Genomic DNA, 19670 nt, shown 5'->3' with positions numbered 1-19670 from the left:
TGATGATTTTGAGGCAATGGAGCTAACTTAATTGGGTCAATTGGATATTTAATTGTGTAAATTGTATATTTAATTAGAGGAAGCCATCTAGAGTCTTTGATAGGATGGTGGTGATAGTTCAATGTGAAAAGAAGCGGGGAGTAAGGGAGCTGATCATGCTTGCAACTTTATTTCTGCTGATGTCTTCTGCTGTGGCTGAAACAACACAACCAGGACAGTAAAACATTTCTGAAACCAGGACCTTGCAAGGATGATGTGAGTTAACAGGAGAAGAAGTGTTTTCTGCCAAAAGTGATCTGGATTCTGTGTCTGAGTTGTGATGCTTCGTGGGGGATTTTCAAGGGAGTCCTGCAGACACCTGTAATAGTTGTGGACCTTGTCCTCAAATCTCCACATCACTTCTGGATATATAGAATCATAGAATCATTTTGTTTGGAAGACATGTTTTTCTACCGAGTCTGGTGCTAAACCGTGTCCATCAGCACAGCACCTCTGCCTCTTTTAAACACCTCCAGTGATGGGGATTCAACTGCCTCCATCAACAGCCTGTTCCAGTGTTTGAGAACCCTTCCAGTGAAGAATTGTCTTCTGATGTCCAACTTGTACCTCCCTTGGGGCAGCTTGAGGTCATTTCCTCTCATCTTACTAGGGAGAAGAGACCAGAACTCAGCTGCATAATTGGATCAGCAGCTTTGACATATTTAATTCTGTGCTTGGTTTGGTTTTCCCAAATATTACCAAGCAACCAAAAAAACATCTGAAAAGCGTTTGCATGGGCATTCTAAGCCTAAACATTCTTCTGTGGGCAAGGCAGGTGATAATCATCAAACTTCATTTTCTTGGACTCTCTCTTTCTTTGGGGCTTCCTCCTTTTTTCTGTATGCAGCTGCAAAGACAACTTTGTCTTGTGATTTAGGAAGAAAAAAAAAGATGGCTTGTGTCAGCTGGGTTGTGATCACATGTTGTGTCACCTGTGGTCACAAAATGTGGTTAAAATCAGGCTGAATCATAGAGTAGTTTGGATTGGAAAGGACCTTAAAAGTCACCTAGTTTCAACCCCCTGCCATGGGCAGGGACACTTTCCACTAGATCAGATTGCTCAGGGTTTTATCCTCCACAACTTTTCTGGGCAACCCATTCCAGTGCCTCAACATCAACATTGGAGAAGATTTTCTTCTTGATGTTTAATCTGAATCAAACTTCTTCCAATTTGAAGCCACTACCTCATTCTGTCAGTTCTTATCTTTGTGAAGGTCAATCTCCAGCTCTCCTACAGCCCTTTCAAATACTCAAAGTCTGCTAGAAAAGTCTCCCCAGGTCCTTCTCTTCCCACGGCTGAACAACTTGGACTGTCTCAACCTGTCTTCATAGGGGAAGTGCTCCAGCTCTTGCATTACCTTTGCAGACCTCCTTCAGGCCCACTCCATCAGGTCCCTGTGTGTGCTGTACTGAGGACTCCAGAACTGGCCCCATCGCTGCAGAGAGGGTCTTAGCAGAGCACAGCAGAGGGGCAGAATCCCCTCCCTGCCCCTGCTGGCAGTGCTGCTGGAGATCAGCTCAGGACACAGCTGGCTCTGGGCTGGCAGCGCTTGGTTCTGGTTCATGTCCAGCATTGCACCCCCCAGCACCTGCAAGTCCTCCTCCACAAGGCTGCTCTCTGTCTAGTCTCCAGCCAGCTTGTATTTGTGTTTGAGATTGCCCCAAGCCAAGTGCAGATCCTGATATCTGACTGTGTTACAAGAGAGCTTGGTGAGCTTCCTCGCAGCACTAGGCTGGGCTCCCTGAAAAATCAGAGCCAATGGTAAGAGCATCCTGCTGCTGTGCTGGCTCATTGAGCTGGTCCTTCTCCACTGTCCAAAGAGAGAATGGAGCTGCAGAAGAGACATGCAGAGCCAAGGCATCTCCTGCCTGAAGCCCCAAAGAATCATAGAATCATTTAGGATGTAGAATACCTTTAAGATCATTGAGTCCACCCTCTAACCCAGCACTGCCAAGGCCATCATCATTCTGGAGCAGAAAAGCTGTGTTTTGGAGTTAAATGGAACCCTAAAGGAACATCCTTTGGGATATTTTATGGCCATCAAAACAATTGGGAATCAACAGGCTTTTTTTTAACCTCATCTGGATACTGAGAAATTTAAAATTTGATATGGCATCAGAGTAGCAGGCCTTCAGGGAGGCTGAGTGCAGCCATTTGGTGGTGTTTGGGTCAGGAATGGGGGGTTAGAACACAGCTCAGGATGCCTGGACTCATGAAGAGAAGAACTGGTTTCTTTGAAAGGGGTTGGTAGCAGCCAAGGTTGACATAAAATGGATTTGCAAGAAGAAAAGAGGTTGTCCTGCTCTGTTGGTTAGAAGCAGATGTGGCCTCAAAGCCCAAGAGCAGTTGGATCTGATTTTCATTAGGCAGCTTTTACCCTTCTCCTGGAGGTGGTGAGTACTTGGCTTTAAGCAGCACTTCAGATGCCATGAACATGTCTGTGATGCACCAGCTCTCCCTGCCTGGGACCTGCCTCATCTGAGAAGGGTGATATATCCCACATGACCATGGTGGGCATCCTTCTGCTGTGTGCCAAGTGGATGTCCAGTCTGGGTCACTGCAGCTGGTCTTGTCTGGATGCAGCTGACCTTCAGGTTGTCTGGTGCTTTATGCAACACAGCTAGTTTGTGTCAGCTGTTGTGTGTCCCAGCAGTATGCCTTCATGGCCAGCAAGGCAAATGGCATCCTGGGATGCATTCAGAAGAGTGTGCACAGCAAGTTACAGGGGAAGGTTCTCTTCCCTCTCTACTCTGCCCTAGTGAGGTTACAGGTGGAGCCCAGTTTTGGGCTCCCTAGTTCAAGAGGGACAGGGAACTGTGGCAGAGCATCCAGCAGAGGCTACAAAGATGCTTGGAGCATCTCTGTGGGGAGGAAAGGCTGAGAGCCTAGAGAAGAGCCTAGAGAAGAGCAGCCTGAGGGGACATCTGATCAATGCTTGTCAATATCTACAGGCTGAGGGCCAGAAGGTTGGGACTAGACCAACAGACACAAATTGGAACCCAGAAGGTTCCATCTGAACATAAATAGATCTTTTTTGGTGTGAGAGTGTTAGAGGCCTAGAGCAGGCTACCCAGAGAGGCTGTGGCATCTCCTTGTCTGGAATGCTTCCAACACCAGCTGGCCATTGTGATGCTGGGTAAGCTTCTGTGGGTGCCCCTGCTTTAGCAAGGGTGTTGAACTGAATGATCTCTAGGAGTAGCTTCTAACCCCTGCCTTTCTGTGTGGTTCCTTGTTCCTCCTCCATGTGCAGCTGATGTGCCTCCAGGCTTGGAGATGAACAGAGCCACAAAGAGCTGCTCTACCTGTCCTAGCCAAGGCTGTTGGGGACCACAGCCAGTCATGGGTGAAGAAACATGACCCATCTCCTCCTATTGGGAGAAGGTTTAAGAGGGATGGTTCTGCACCTGGGAAATCCATGCTGTATAAGCCATTTATGTGGCAATAAAGGCCTGGAGCTGAAGTCTGTGTAAATTCTCCTAGCTCATATACAGAAGGAATGGGGTGGAATAGGCTCCTGTGTTTTCCCCACCTCCCTTCAGCTTGCCCCAAATACTTCTGAGGACAGGATCACAGAAATGTCCCCAGGTTTTCCCTTGTGTTGTCCCAGTTTGTCCCCTACCGTTAACTTGGCTTTACACTTAAATGGTCAGGAGGAAAACAGTCTGGATCATTGGTGTGCCTCTGTGTGTGTGCTGCTTTCTGGCTTTAATTAGGTTTAGAGCTGGGGGAGGCAGAAATAACCTCCTTCCCTGGAGAGCCCTGGGTGGCTGTCAGAGACAGTTTCCTCTTCCTGAAGCAGATTGTGTAAGCACCACTGACCTTCTCCTTCTCACGCCTATGCCAAAAGCTGGGTTAGCTGGGGTGAGTGCACAGGTTTGGGCACCCCTCTTTTCACTCCCAATCAGAGTCCACGTTGCTGAGGGACCTTCTGGGACTCATCCCAGCCCATCCATGTGGTCCTGTCTGGGGTCTTGCACAGGGGCAAGTGTGGTCCTACCCAGGAACAGCCCAAAGGGTGGTCACGGTGGGCTAAGGGCCAGGCAGCAAACATCCCAGATCCACCGGCGGCTCCAGTGAGGAGCGTAGGCAGGCTGTGATATATTTATTTTCCCATTCTATTTGATTTTACAGACCCTGAGGGACACTCAGCCACCTCTAGTGATTAGTTGGGCTGATTAAGCTGCTTTTCCTCTTGTGGCAAACTCCTTTTGTGAAGGGTTTTCAATAGCCATGCTGCTCAGGACATTGTTCCTGTACAATTTCCTTTCAAAACACCATAAAGGGCACTCCACCACTTTACCCTGTCATAAAACATCACAGGAACCAGTTTTGCCTGGCTTGCTCCTTCAAGGGCATTCATACTCATTCAGGGAGATGGTCTGGGCTCGGGTGGGAGCTGCAGGACCACGTGGTTATGGAGTGAAATGGAGCTACTGGCAAGGGGGAATAGAAACGAGATATAAAACAAAAGTTTTCTGCTTTCTTTGGCTTTGATGTTGATGTGAGGTCCTCAAGTCACCCAGGGAAGTGATGGCTAAAATGGACTTGAAAGCCCAGAGAAGGAAATGCTGCTGCTCCACATATGTTGGCTGGTTCAGTCTTGCCCAGCAGAAGCTGGAAGCGGATGTGGATGCTCCCAAGGTACCTGGTAGTAAACAGCACAGAGGGAGAGAGGCTGCTTCTGCTGAAGAAACAGGCTGCTGTGAACAGCGAGGAGATAAAAACAGTCATTTAGTTGAGACTGGAAATCAGAGAAAGGTCTACCTTGATTGCTACAAAGGGAGTGAGAGATGTAGAGAAAGAGGTTGCATGAGGTCCTTCCTGCCCATGCACGTGGTTACTCCTGCACCCTCTCATGGAGCTGTTACTTAGGTAGCCCTGGTGTCACTGGGACCTGGTTAGATAACCAGTTGCTCTTTGAGCAAAGTGGTGATGGAGAAGGGCAAAGATGGTATCAGGAGGGGCCAAGGAGGAGTGCCTTCAACTCATGGAGCCATGCTGGCCAGACAAGCTGGCATCACACAGCCCTGCTCCCCTTCCTTCCAGGCATCAAGGAGGAGGCCCTGCCAGGGGTCACAGACCTGGCACCCTGCTCCTGGGAGGAGATTTTTGAAAACAAAGCCTCCATCAGGCTCCCCATGGAAGGAGTGGTCCTTGAATGATCATAAAGCCAAGTTCTGATGACCTGTGGGTGTCTGTGAGTGACTCAGCTGCGGGTGGAGCTGATGGACAGCACTGCAGCTTCTTCTCAAGAGGGACCTCTAGGAGCTATCATAACTGAGGCAGTTTGACTCCTTCAAGACTTCTTGTTGCATTTGCCCTGAGCTCTGTGCTTAGTGCACAGGACACAGGATGTCATGAGGCTGCAACAGCTGTAGAATCACAGAAATGTTTTGTTTGAAAGAGACCTTTAATATCAAGTCTAACTGTTAACCCAGCACTGCCAAGTCACCACTAAACCGTGTGCCTCAGCACCACGTCTACATGGCTTTGAAACACCTTTAGGAATGGGGACTTCACCACTGTCCTGGGCAGCCTGGGCCAGTGCTTGACAAACCTATTGGGGAAGAAATTGTTCCTCATGTCCAACTTGAACCTGCCCCGGTGCAACTTGAGGCTGTTTCCTCTCATCCTACCACTTATGCTTGGGAAAAGAGACCAGCCCCCACTTGGCTCCAGCCTTCTTTCAGGGAGTTGTAGAGAGCCAGAAGGTCTCCCCTCAACCACCTTCTTTCCAGGCTGATCATCCCCAGGTCCCTCTGCAGTTCCTCACAAGACTTGTGCTCTGGACCCTTCACTATCTTCATTGCCCTTTGCTGGACAGGCTCCAGCACCTCAATTTCCTTGTAGTGAGAGGCCCAATGCCATGCCTGTGCAGTAGTCACAGCCCTGGTACCTACAGGACACAGGTGATCTCTGCAGAAGCCATCTGAATTTCACTCCAGTTTGTTTCGTGGGCTGGCTCATCCAAGAGTTACCTGCCTGTCCCAGCACCATCTTGAGCTGCACATGGAGGGACTTCCCATTATGAATCCTCCATCTGAAACACCATCAGCAATAAGGGGTGCAGCTGCTGGTCTTTGTCTTCCACCAGGGAGTGTTTTGCCTGTCACCTGTGTCTCATGCTGTGATAGGGTGAGTAGGGGTTTTCCACCCAGCTGCTCTTGTTTCTGTCATGGTGATCAGGACTAAGCCCTCAGGCAAATGAGAGTGTCAGTGAAGATCTGCCTAGTCCCTGAGTCACTCCTGAAGGCAGATGGTGTGGCTGCCCTCCACCCATCTTTATGAGTCCTGTCCTGCTGCTGAATAGTGGAGACAGGAGGCCAGACTGTTTTCAGTGGTACCCAGTGACAGGACAAGGGGCAATGGACACAGGATGGAACCCATGAGGTTCTGTCTGTACAGCAGGAAAAAAATCTTTGGTGTGAGGGTGCTGGAGGCCTGGAGCAGGCTGCCCAGAGAGGTTGTGGAGTCTCCTTCTCTGGAGAGATCTCAAATTCACCTGGGCATTGTGATTTGGGTAAGCTGCTGTGAGTGCCCCTTCTGTAGCAGAGAATGGACTAGATGATCCCCAGAGGTTTCTTCCAACCTTCTCCACGGTGTGATTCCATGGTAAGGAGAAAGATAAGCCTTTGTGAGTTCAGCAGGTCAGAGTCCACGTGAGCAGGACTTCAGGAGATGCCTATACTTTATCCTCCTCATATCTGCTCTTCCTCATGTGCCCTGCTCAAACTCACGGTGAAGAAGGGTTAAAAAATACTCGTGTCAGCAAATTTAATCCTTTCCTTTCATTGTTTCTTATTTTTATAGTGCCAGGAGGCAGTGGCAGGGGTGCATTTCCCAGCTGCAGGGTTGCCACCTCTCTGTTGAGAGCAGCTTTGTCATTCTTACATAGAAACTCCACAACAGAAAACTTTTTATTTCCCTCTGCTTTCTTTTTTTTTTCTGTTATTATTAATGATCTTGGTGACTGAGGTGACCCCTGTCATGTTGACTGCATTCAGGACTGAATTGCCAAGCTTCCAGTAGACTTCATGGTTATTTAAGGGAGGTTATTCTTCCCCTGTACTCAGCACTGGTCAGGCCACAACTTGAGTCCTGTGTCCAGTTCTGAGCCCCTCAATACAAGAGAGATGTTGAGGTGCTGGAACGTGTCCAGAGAAGGGTGACAAAGCTGGTGAGGGGCCTGGAACACAAACCCTGTGAGGAGAGGCTGAGGGAGCTGGGGTTGTTTACTCTGAAGAAGAGGAGGCTCAGGGGTGATCTTATTACTGTCTACAACTACCTGAAGGGGCATTGTAGCCAGGTGGGGGGTGGCCTCTTCTCCCAGGCAACCAGCAATAGAACAAGGGGACACAGTCTCAAGTTGTGCCGGGGTAGGTATAGGCTGGATGTTAGGAGGAAGTTCTTCCCAGAGATTGGCATTGGAATGGGCTGCCCAGGGAGGTGGTGGAGTCACCATCCCTGGAGGTGTTCAGGAAAAGCCTGGATGAGGCACTTAGTGCTATGGTCTAGTTGACTGGCTATGGCTGGGTGCTAGGTTGGACTGGATGATCTTGGAGGTCTCTTCCATCCTGGTTGATTCTGTGATTCTATGGCATCAGGAGGCTTTTGCAGGTTGTTTTTCTCCATCTCTGCAGCTGATTGAAAGACTTCACCTACCGTTGGCAAAATCGTTCTGCTGTTATGAAACCGCAGCAGCAGCAGCAATGTAACGACCTGCTGGATGAGCTTAGGCTCTTAGGATGTTGCTTCACAGAGAGCAAAATTAATTCCTCCAGGAAAAGAAAAAAATCCAGGAGAACTTCAGCCTGTGGCCGTGGTGAGGGAACACCTGATTTCACCCAAATGGTATTTATGAGGTATCTTGCTCCAGTGTGGCAGCAGGGGCTGGTTTGGAGAGCAGCGAGTTGTTGAGACCAACAGCTCTTCACTCCTCTGCTGCTGCTTCCTGTTCTTGTGAGTGTTAGGGAACGGGGAGCAGAAGCTCATGGTGGCTGTACAGGTTAGCAAAGCACCTGCTCTTGTCTCCAGGGCCTTGGGGGCGAGATATGAAAGACCTGACTTCAGCTGTCACCTTTATCAGAGACTGCTGAACAGCACCTCTGTAATCACAGGTGCTATTTCAGATGTCCCAGCATATTGTGAAGTCCATGCAAGGGGCTGGCAGACAATGGACCTTGAGAAAGTTGCACCAAAAGAGGGTGGAACTCAGACAGGATGCCATAGAGCATCTCCAGTGGCACCACCGTAGAATCATAGAATGGTTTAGGTTGGAAGGGACCTCAAAGATCATCCAGTTCCAACCCCCTGCCACAAACAGGGACACCTCCCACTAGAACAGGTCGCTCAAGGCCTCATCCAGCCTGACCTTGAACGCCTCCAGGGAGGGAGCAGCTGCAAGGTCCCTGGGCAACCTGTGCCTATGTCTCACCATTCTCACTGTAAGGAACCCTTTCCTAACATCTAGTTGGAATCTCCCCTCTGCCAGTTTAAACCCATTACCCCTTGTCCTGTCATTACAAGACCTTGTAAATAGTCCCTCTCCAGCCCTCCTGGAGGCCCCCTTCAGATACTGGAAGGCCACTAAAAGGTCTCCTCGAATCCTTCTGCAAGCTGTAGAGCCTCAACTCTTGTAGCCTGTCCTCATAGCAGAGGTGCTGCAGCCCTCTGATCATCTTCGTGGGCCTCCTCTGGACTCATTCCAGCAGGTTGATGTCCTTTCTGTGTTGGGGGCTCCAGAGCTGCACACAGTACTTCAGGTGGGGCCGGATGAGAGCAAAGTAAAGGGAGAGAATCCCCTCCTTTGCCCTGCTGGCCACACTTCTCTCAGTGCAGCCCAGCACACAGTTGCTGTATGGGCTGCACTCACACTGCTGGCTCATGTTGAGCTTTTCATCAACCCAGACCCTCAGGTCCTTTTCCTCAGGGCTGCTCTCAGCCATTCACCACTCAGCCTGGAGTTGTGCTTGGGATTGCATTGATCCGGGTGCAGGACCTTACACTTGGCCTTGTTGAAGGCCCAGGTTGCCCTGGGCCCACCCCTCCAGCCTGTCCAGGTCCCTCTGGATGGCATCCCTGCCCACTAGCAAGTCAACTGTGCCACACAGCTTGGTGTCATCTCAAACTTGCTGGGGGCGCACTCGATTCCTCTGTCCATGTCACTGACAAAGTTGCTCAACAGCACTGATCCCAGCACTGAACCCTGAGGGATGCCACTTGCCACTGGTCTCCAGGTGGACATTGTGCCCTTGACCACCACTCTCTGCATGTTGTCATCCAGCCAATTCCTTATCCAGCAGTGCTCCACCCATAGAGTCCATGTTTTTTCCAGTTTGGTGACCAGGACATCATGTTAGACGGAGTCAAATGCCTTACTCAGGTCCAGGCAGATGATGTCAGTTGCCCCTCCTTTGTCCACTGTTGCTGTGACTTCATCATAAAAAGCCACTAGATTTGTCAGGCATGATTTGCCCTTGGTGAAGCCACTGCTGGTTACCACCAATCACCTCTGCTGTGTTTTCCATTCGCCTTGGCAGAGCCTTCAGGAGGATCTGCTCCTTTTAAATCTCATCACGTGAGTCCATAAGTATATTGATTGGGTGCTGTTGTTCCCATTGTGCTCGGAGGGGATGCAGTCAGTGGAGTTTGGAGGATGGTTCACCTCACCACAAAGTAGGCATTTGGCCAGTGACTACCTCCCCAGTTTGACAGGGCTGCCATGAAGTTCAGATCACCACCTCATATTTGACCTCTGACATCACGGACACCTAAAATTAGGCAAATTATGCCCATCCTCTGCATGATGCTTTGAACCCTCACCACATGTTGTCCTGAGCTGATCCCCAGCAGTGAGGGCAGCAGGGGCAGGGAGGGGATTCTGCCCCTCTGCTGTGCTCTGCTGTGAACCCCCTGCAATGCTGGACACAGCTCTGGAGTTGTCAGCACAGCACACACAGGGACCTGTTGGAGCAGAGCCAGAGGAGGCCACAGCAATGCTTGCAGGGCTGGAAGGGCTCTACTGGGAGGCCAGGCTGAGAGAGTTGGGCTTGTTCAGCCTGCAGAAGAGAAGGCTCCAGGGAGACCTTCTGGTGGCCTTGCAGGGCTTCAAGGGGGCTCTGAGAAAGCTGGGGACAGACTTTTTCTCAGGGCTTGTTGTGACAGGACAAGGGACTAGAAAAGAAAGAAGAAGGGAGATTGAGATTGGACAGGAGGATTGTGATAAGTGTGATGGGAGCCTGTCCCAGGTTTCGCAGAAGAGTGGCAGAGACAGAGAGGCAGAATGACCTCTCTTGACCTGCTGACCACATATCTTTGAGGCAGCCCAAGATATGGTTGGCTTTTTGGGCTGCCAGTGCACACGGCTAGCTCATGTCAAGATCCTCATCCACCAGCACCTCCAAGTTCTGTGCAAGGCTGCTCTCAAACTACTTCACACCCAGACTATATTTGTGCTTGGTATTGCCCTGACTTAGGTGTAGGATCTTGTACTTCGCCTTGTTGGATTTCATGAGGTTAGCTTGGGCCCTCCTCCCTCCTCTCAAGCCTGTCCAGGTCCCTCTGGGTGATACCCCTTCCCTGTAGTTTGCCAACCACATCACACAGCTTGGTGTCATCCACAAACTTGCTGAGGGTGTCTCAATCCCACTGCCCATTTCACTGATAAAGACATTAGACAGCACTGGACTTGATATTGCTCCCTGAGAGACACCACTCATCACTGGTCTCTATTTAGGTGTCAAGCCATTGATCACACCTCTTTGAGAGTGGACAGGACGAGAGGGCATGGTCTGAAGCTGCACCGAGGAGGTTTAGGTCAGATGTCAGGAAACACTTCCCCACAGAAAGGGTAATCAGACGCTGGAATGGGCTTCCCGGGGAGGTGGTGGAGTCACCATCCCTGGAGGTGTTTAAGGAAAGACTGGATGTGGCACTTAGTGACATGGTCTGGTCAATGTAGTGGTGTTAGGTCATAGGCTGTACTTGATGACCTCAGAACCTCAGTAATTCTGTGACAACAGCCCTCTAGCCAATCCCTTATCCATTGAGTGGTCATCTCTCAAATCCACATCCTTCTAATTTAGAGACCACTTGGCACCTGTCTCCTTCAAGCAAGGTAGTTTTTGTGTTGGGAAGACTGCTGGCAAAAGTCTGATTATTCCTCAGGACAGCGCCATGGAAGGTCTTGCTTTGAAAACCCTCTGCAACAGCCAACAGCCTGCATTCATGTGATTTTCACACTGTCTTGGAGGCTTGCACCATTTCAAGAGCCTGTCCCAAGCACATCTGTTCATGGCCAGCAGAAGTACATGAAGAAATGTGTGTCCAGCAGGTGTAGGGAGGTTCTTCTCCCGCTGTACTCTGCCCTGGTGAGACCACACCTGGAATACTGTGTCCAGTTTTGGGCTGCCCAGTTCAAGAGATGCAGGAATCTGATGGAGAGAGGCCAGTGGAGAGCCATGAGAATGGTTAGGTGACTTGGGCGTCTCCCCTGTGAAGAGAGAGTGAGTGACCTGCCGCTGTTTAGTCTTCAGATGAAAAGGCTGAGAGGGGATCTGACTAGTGTTTATAAATACCTGAGGGGTGAGTGTCAAGTGGAGGGGGGGCAATCTCTTTTCAGTGATGTGAAGTAATAAGACAAGGAGCAACAGATACAGACTTAAACACAGAAGGTTTCAAATCACCATGAGGAGAAACTTCTTTACCGTGAGAGTTACAGAGAACTGGAACAGGCTGCTCAGAGAGGCTTAGAAGTCTCCTTCTTTGGAGGCTTTCAAAACCCACCTGGATGCATTCCTGTGTGGACTACTCTGGGTGATCCTGCCTTTGTTGGGGGGGATCAGGCTGGATGGTCTCTGGAGGTCCCTTCCAACCTCTAACATTCTGTGATTCTGGGAATACAAATGAGAGCAGCCAGAGGAGTGTCCCTTACCCTGGGCTTCTCAGGCAGCCAGCTGTTGTGGGCAGAGGCTGGAGTGAGGGCATTACATGGCCTGCGAGCAGGTGTCAGGTTTAAGGCTGCAGAGCTTTTGGAGGAGCCTTGGAAGGCTGCTGTCAGAGGTCAGCAGAGCAAACCTCTCCTGCTGGGCAAGTGAATGGGAGCGAGTGCATCATTAGGTCTGCGGTGCCGACATTGCTTTTTCACCATTTTAATTGAGGTCTTCAGAAAGGAAGAGAGCTGAAAACAATGCAGAAAATGTCTTTTGTTTCGCCAGGCCCAGTCACTGAAGGTTTTGCAGGCAGAGGAGAGGATGTTTATTAAAGAAAGCAACAACATCAAGGCCTTATTTTAGCGCTGTGCCTAGCTGGAACAAAGCGAAATGTTTGGGATGGACTGGCTGGCTTTTTGCTGAAAACTAGCCCCATGGTAAATGACTAAATGGCCTTTAAGAGTCACTTCTAAGCCATCATTCATATGGTTTGCAGTGCTCTTAGTAAGTGCAGCAAATTGTGTTGGAGCAGAAGAGAGAGAGGGGAAGAGAGGCAATTTAAAAGCTTGAAACACCCTTTTAATTCTCAGCAGGACTACATAGATTCATAGATCATCCTGTTCCAACCCCTTCACCAAAGGCAGGGACACCTTCCACTAGACCAAGTTGCTCAAAGCCCCACTCAGCCTGATTTGGAACGCTTTCAGAAAGGCCTCCACGATTTTTTCCAAGTCACGTTAATTAAGTTCAGCGGCACAAGGGTCTGAACCTCTGAAACTGCATCTGGAAGTCAGGTTTTCATGCTACTCCTAATGGACCTGTCTTATTCTGCACTTTGGCCACAACAACCCCAAGCAGCACTACAGGCTGGGGACTGAGTGGCTGGAGAGCAGCCAGGAGGAAAGGGACCTGGGGGTACTGATAGATAGTAAGCTGAAGATGAGCCAGCAGTGTGCCCAGGTGGCCAAGAGAGCCAATGGCATCCTGGCCTGCATCAGGAACAGTGTGGCCAGTAGGACAAGGGAGGTTATTCCTCCCCTGTACTCAACACTGGTCAGACCACACCTTGAGTGCTGTGTCCAGTTCTGGGCCCCTCAATTCAAGAAAGATGTTGAGGTGCTGGAACATGTCCAGAGAAGGACAACAAAGCTGGTGAGGGGCCTGGAGCACAAATCCTATGAGGAAAGGTTGAGGGAGCTGAGCCTGTTCAGCCTGGAGAAGAGGAGGCTCAGGGGTGATCTTATTACTGTCTACAACTACCTGAAGGGACATTGTAGCCGGGTGGGGGGTGGCCTCTCCTCCCAGGCAACCAGCAATAGAACAAGGGGACACAGTCTCAAGTTGTGCTGGGGTAGGTCTAGGCTGGATGTTAGGAGGAAGATCTTCCCAGAGAGAGTGATTGGCATTGGAATGGGCTGCCCAGGGAGGTGGTGGAGGCACTGTCCCTGGGGGTCTTCAAGAAAAGCCTGGATGAGGCACTTAGTGCCATGGTCTAGTTGACTGGATAGGGCTGGGTGCTAGGTTGGACTGGATGATCTTAGAGGTCTCTTCCAACCTGGTTGATTCTATGATTCTATGATTCTCCATGCTCTCCTGCAAGCTGATGGTGGTTACTGGAGCCACCACAGAGGCAGTATCCCAGTTGCAGAGGGAATATGCCGAACGCACCAGGGATGTCATGGTCATCCATGCTGAGCAGAGTGCAGATTTGGTGAGCTGCGAGAAGCTGCTGTTTGTGGGAGGGCTCTTGTAAGGAAACTCAGGATCAGTATTTTTTTTTTCTCTTTTTCAGGACAAAAGTCATGTCTTTGGTAGGGTGCATGCCTGTGGTGATGAGCAACATCTAGCTAGATCATGGTGTTGGGAGTGCAACAGTGCAAAAATGTCTTCCAGGCAGCTGATAGCACCGAAGCAGAGATGCTGTTAAAAATAATAGTCACTCTCCTGCTTATAAGGCTTAGAAACTGTGAGCCTGAAGGATAGGCCACATTTTCAGGAGCAGCCTCAACAGAGGTGCATCTTCAAGAGGAATCAGTGTATTGGGACTTAGAAGGCCCTGGTCAGGATTGATAGATTCGTCGACTCATAGAATGGTGTGGGTTGGAAGGGACCTTAGAGATCATCTTGTTCCAACCCCCTTTCTGTGGGCAGGGACACTTTACACTAGATGAGATTGCTCAAGGGCTCATCCAACCTGGCCTTGACCACTTCCAGGGAGGGGGATCCCTTCCTCCAGGGAAAGATCATCAAGTCCATCTCCCTGTTTCTCACAGGACTGCCTAAAACTAAATCATATGACTAACGAAGCTGCATCCACTGAAATTGAGTATCTTGCAGAATAAGGTGAAGAACTCCTTATTCAAGTGTTGGACCGTGATGAGGTTCATAAAATCATAGAGTCATTTAGGTTGCAAGAGACTTTTAAGATCATGAAGTTTATCTGTTAACCCAGCACTGCCAAGTCCATCCTCAGCACCACATCTTTTAAAGCCCCAGAGGTTTTTCAGTCCCTCCAGGGATGAGGATTCCATGACTTCCCTGGGAAGCATTTTCCAGTGCTTGATAACCCTTTTGAGAAACAAATTTGTTCCTCATGTCCAATCTAAATCTCCCCTGACATGACTCTATCCTATGTCTTGCTATTTGGAAGAAGAGACTGAGCCCCACTTGGCTCCAGCCTCCTTTTGCAGAGATGCAGAGAGCCAGAAGGTCCCACTTTAGTCTTTTTTCTCCAGGCTGATCACCCCCAGTTCCTTCAGCTGCTCCTCACAAGACTTGTGCCCTAGGCCTGTCACCAGCTTTGGTGTTCCTCAATGCTTATGTGCTCGTAGGCATGAAGGTCCTAAGTGAAGAGTCAGCACTTGCCCCAGCTGCTGAAGCAGAGCTGGCGGTGGCAGGGCATCAGCCAAGGAGTTGTTTACAGACAATTTAGAGGCAGATCATAAGTTCTTTTGGTTTGATTGTCCACAACATCACTGGGAGTTATTACACTAAATTAATTCTGTGAACTGCAGGTCCCCAGAGGACAATATTGTCCTGGTGGTTTGTTCCTAAAAGGGCTCAGCTGGGTGATTGTGTTACTGCAGCTTAATGAATTAGGGCACGTGAGGCGGGTAGTGGTAATTGCGTGTGCGTGCCGCTGGCTGTGGGAGCAGAGTCCCTCCACTCAGCTGGGAGATAACTCATCTTATGGAGATAACTCACTTATCTTATGGTTCTCATGTCATCCTGTTTCAGCAGAGGAACAGAAGTCTTTCATATGCTAGTGGTGTGCTGGAGCTGATTGGAAAGTTAGTAAGAGCGCGAGGAGGGCTGTGATGAGTCATACCAGATCACCTGGGTGGGTGACCAGTGAGGGACACCCAGAGGAGTGTGAGAAGAGCAGGCTGTGCATGTCATGCTTCTTGTGAGCAGCATTCTCTTCTTCTTAATGATTTAGCTTGAAGAGCTTGAGGTTCCTTTTCAACCAAAACTATTTGGATGTTCAGAACAAGTTCTTTACCATGAAGGTGGTGGAACACTGGAACAGGTTGCCTGGGGATGTGGTTGGGGTCCCATCCCTGGAGATACTCAAAATGAAGCTGCACAGGGCTCTGGGCAAATTGATCTAGTTGAGAATGTCTCTGCTTACTGCAGAGGGGGTTGGACTAGTTGACCTTTGGAGGTGCTTTCCAACCCAGCCCATTCTGTGATTCTGTGATTCTCCAAGAATTAACATTTGGAACATCTATGGGACTACATTTGCTCACCTTTCTGTCCAGTAGCTCCTGATGGATTTCCTTCCATGGGCAAAGTGCTTTTTGAACTCTTGTAAACTGGTGCCCATATCTCATACAGCATAGCTCCACAGTTTAACTGTGCATTATGTGAAGAAATATCTCATTTTCTGTATTTTGAACCACACTTCTTTTTGTGTCATCACAGTTCAAGTGCTCACATGGCTATACCTGTGAGCTAAGTCCCTGTTGAGCGCTACCTTAGGTATTCAGTTGTCTTCAGTAAAGTCGGAGTCAGCATTTAAAACAGATTTTGCTGTTTTGAAAGCAAGACCATCAACAGAAGTGCTCAGCAGTGCCTGCTCTGGGATCATAGAATCACAGAATGATAGAGTGGTTTGAGTAGGAGGAGATCTCTGAAAGTCATCTAGTCCAACCCCCCTGCACTCAGCAGGGACACTGCAACTGGAGCAGGTTGCTCAGAGTTGGGTCTAACCTGACCTGTTGTGTTTCTGGGGATGGGGCATCTACTATCTCTCTGAGTAACCTGTGCTGGTGTTTTCACTACTCAAAGTCAAACATTTCTTCCTTCTCTCAAGTCTGAATGTCTTTTTCAGTCCCTCCAGGGATGAGGATTCCATGACTTCCCTGGGCAGCATTTTCCAGTGCCTGATAACCCCTTTGACAAACAATTTTTAAATATTTTTTTGAGAAACAAACCTCTTTTAGTTTCAGATCATCACCCCTTGTCCTGTCACAGCAAGCCTTGAGAAAAAGCCTGTCCCCAGCTTTTTTCTAGGCCACTTGAAGCACTGAAAGCCAACGGTAGGTCTCCCAGCCTGGACAAGCCCAACTCCCTCAGCCTGGCCTCACAGCAGAGCCCTTGCAGTCGTACCATCATTTTTGTGGCTCACCACCAGGTTGTATTGGTGTTGCTTTGGTAGCAGATTTTGTGACTTACTTATTTTTAACTGACCTGGCAGGAAAATCCTTGTCACGTAGGCAAGTGTGGGGTGCTGTTGGGACAGTCGGCTGTAGGAAGACTCACAGGGAAACAATGCATGAACTGTCCCCAGGGAAGACAGCCAGAGATGGAACTCTGCTGTGTTTTGTTGTCCATCTCTCTCCAAGTGCTTTCTGACACAGGGCTCCTCTCAGCGTCCCCACTTTGAGAAGATCATGGCAGAAAGGAGAGGAGAGACTCTGGGTGGACCTTCCCCCACCACACATCTTGCAATGAACTCATGACCACCAGGTTCTCCTATGTGCAAACCCCATCACCCATGAGACTCTCCTTCAAGGCTGCTCTCTTAGTATCCTGCAGTGTGAAACAAACTGTCTACGTGATGCTATTTCAGCCGGCCAGAATTGAGGGAAGGAAATATAGTGGCAGGTTCCTCTACACTAGGAAACTGATCTGTTATTGAAATGGCTTTCTTTTTGGTGGAGTGTTTCCTGCATGGCTCCTCGGCACTGGAAATGGGTTTCTCCATCTACATGTTGTTTGCTAGCAGGAGTTCTTGGAGGTCGTTTTCAGCAGCTGGTTGCTAGAGCAGTTAAGGAACGAGACAACTTGTTTCTTTCACCTGCTTTCCATCCTTCAGTGTAAATATGCACTTGTCTGTGGTCACTTGTAAGATCACCAACAGCTTTCTGCTGCCAAATTGCTCTCCAAAGTTATCTATCTGGCAACTGCATCCAGCTATGGGCCCCCCAAGACAAGAGAGATATGGACTTGCTGGAGCAGGTCCAGAGAAGTCTGCAAAGGTAATCAAAGGGCTGGAGCACCTTTCCTTGGAAGACAGGCTGAGAGGTTTGGGGCTGTTTAGACTGGAGAAGAGAAGGCTCCAGGGAGACCTTAGAACTGCATTTCAGTACCTGAAGGAGATCTAGAGGAAGGCTGGGGAAGGACTGTTTAGAAGGGCCCGTTGTGATAGGACAAGGAGCAGTGGTTTGAAACTAGAGCAGGGCAGATTGAGTCTGGACATCAGGAGGAAGTCTTCCTCTTGGACAACAGGTGAAAGACTGGAACAGGTTACCCAGGGATGTGGTTGAGGCCCCAGCCCTGGCAAGATTCAATATCAGATTCAGTGAGGCTCTGGGCAGCCTAATGTAGTTGGGGATGTCTCAGCTGACTGCAGGGGGGTTGGACAAGATGACCTTTGAAGGTCCCTTCCAGCCTGATGCAATCTCTGAAACTGAACTGAGAGGTAGGGGCAAGCAGAGACTGATGCTTCTGATGGGTAAAAAAAAGATGTTATGACATCCTGTGTGTCACAAAAGATCTTTCCACAGGACCCAGCCCATTTGAAGAAGCTCAGCAAGAATCCAGCAGTGTGACTGCACAGTTTGGGTGGTGACTGCCAAGGCAAGTAGCCACCCTCTCTGCAGGAGAACACTTAGAACTTGCTTCTTTTCCCTGCAAGCCCAAGTTGGGAGACCTGGGAGGGAGCAACACACTGAAGCTCTGCAGGGCCTCCTGGCATGGTTAGTGTGTGAAGAAGTTGCCAGCTTGAGTTGTTTGGGCTCTTGTTGCAGAAACAATATTTCTGTCTGATCCCAGTTAGCAACTGATGTTTGCAAAATAAAGAAGTCAAGGCACTGGAAATACTTTCCATTCCCTCTCTTGTCTCAGCTCAAAATATTAGTATTAAAAATATTGCATCTATTATATGCAGCTAATATCTCTGCTGGCATGTAAATCACCCAGGGATTTTTCATCTCCGTATTAAAAAAGAAAAAAAGAAAAAGAAGTTAACTTAGACTCTATTTTTGGATATTTGTTAACTGTTTTGTTTCCATTTATTCCTACCAAAGCCACAGCAGTCTGTCTCCAAGGGACCATCTGTGGGAAAGAGAGCTCTTAGATTCGTTGGACAGGTCATTAACAGGCATGAAAGAGCTGAGTATCTGCTGGATCCCTGATAATGTCTTTATTTAGCGTGACACCCTCCAGGGCACAAAGGGACAACAGGCTTCTTTCTTTCATTTAAACCAATGTTGCGCTATCCATCCCTAGCATTGTGCACATGGTATGGATCATAGAATGGTTTGGGTTGGAAGGGACCCTTAAAGTGCATCTAGTCCAATCCCCCTGCAGTTCAGCAGGGACATCTGCAACTAGATCAAATCTTTCAGAGTCTCATCCAACCTGACATGGAGTATTTGCAGGGATGGGGTAAGTACCGCATCTCTGGGCAGCCTGGGGCAGGGTCTCACCACCCTCAGCATAAAACATTTCTTCCATCTCTCTGGTATATAAATTTCCCCTCTTTTAGTTTGAACCGTCACCCCTTGTCCTGTCACAACAGCCCCTGCTGAAAAGATTATCCTCATCCTTCCTCTAGACCCCTTGAGGCACTGTAAGGCCACCAGAAGGTCTCCCTGGAGCCTTCTCCAGGCTGAACAAGCCCGACTCTCTCAGCCTGACCTCCTAACAGAAGTGTTCCAGACTTCTGATCAATCTGATTAAAGCTGGACCTATTTTTCCCCAAGTAGCAAGGGCCCACAGCTACTGGAGAAGGTGACCCAGCTATGTGCTTCTCCCCAAGCAGCATGTTCCCATCCAAACTGATGGAAACCCATCACAGAGAAAGGAGATTTTCTGAGTGGATCAGACTGCCACAGCTCATCACATCCATGTGGACATTACAGGTAGCATGAGAGAAGAGTCAAAAAGAGACAACTCTTCTTTGGACATTGGAATGGACTTGGGTAAACATTAATATATTTGATAAAGACCTCTGGCATCCATCAGTCCAAAGCATCTCAGCGTCTTGGCTTGGTGTTTTACCAGGTCCCCATGTTGGAAGTAATTGCTCGCCATTGATTTTGGGTCATCTCATATATCTGGACAGCTGCTAAGAGATCCTGTCAAATCTTGCCTCAGCTTCTACAGGAAAGCCATTTATTTCTTCACTAGAAAACACTGGTATAAATAGGACATGGAAAAAACCTGGGATGTCTTCTTGCTGCAGGTCAAAG

At 49.1% G+C, this 19670-nt stretch overlaps 1 protein-coding gene across 4 annotated transcripts in view; it reads left to right on the top strand.

The window, feature by feature from the left end:
- Nucleotides 1-19670, top strand: part of CTIF (cap binding complex dependent translation initiation factor) — a 210071-nt gene that overhangs the window by 121211 nt on the left and 69190 nt on the right. The window lies entirely within an intron of this gene.

The sequence above is a fragment of the Pogoniulus pusillus genome, chromosome Z (genome assembly GCF_015220805.1).
Source record: "Pogoniulus pusillus isolate bPogPus1 chromosome Z, bPogPus1.pri, whole genome shotgun sequence".
In the NCBI taxonomy this organism is placed as follows: domain Eukaryota; kingdom Metazoa; phylum Chordata; class Aves; order Piciformes; family Lybiidae; genus Pogoniulus; species Pogoniulus pusillus.
The sequence above is the reverse complement of the archived record's forward strand: the minus strand, read 5'-3'. Positions and strand labels throughout refer to the sequence as shown.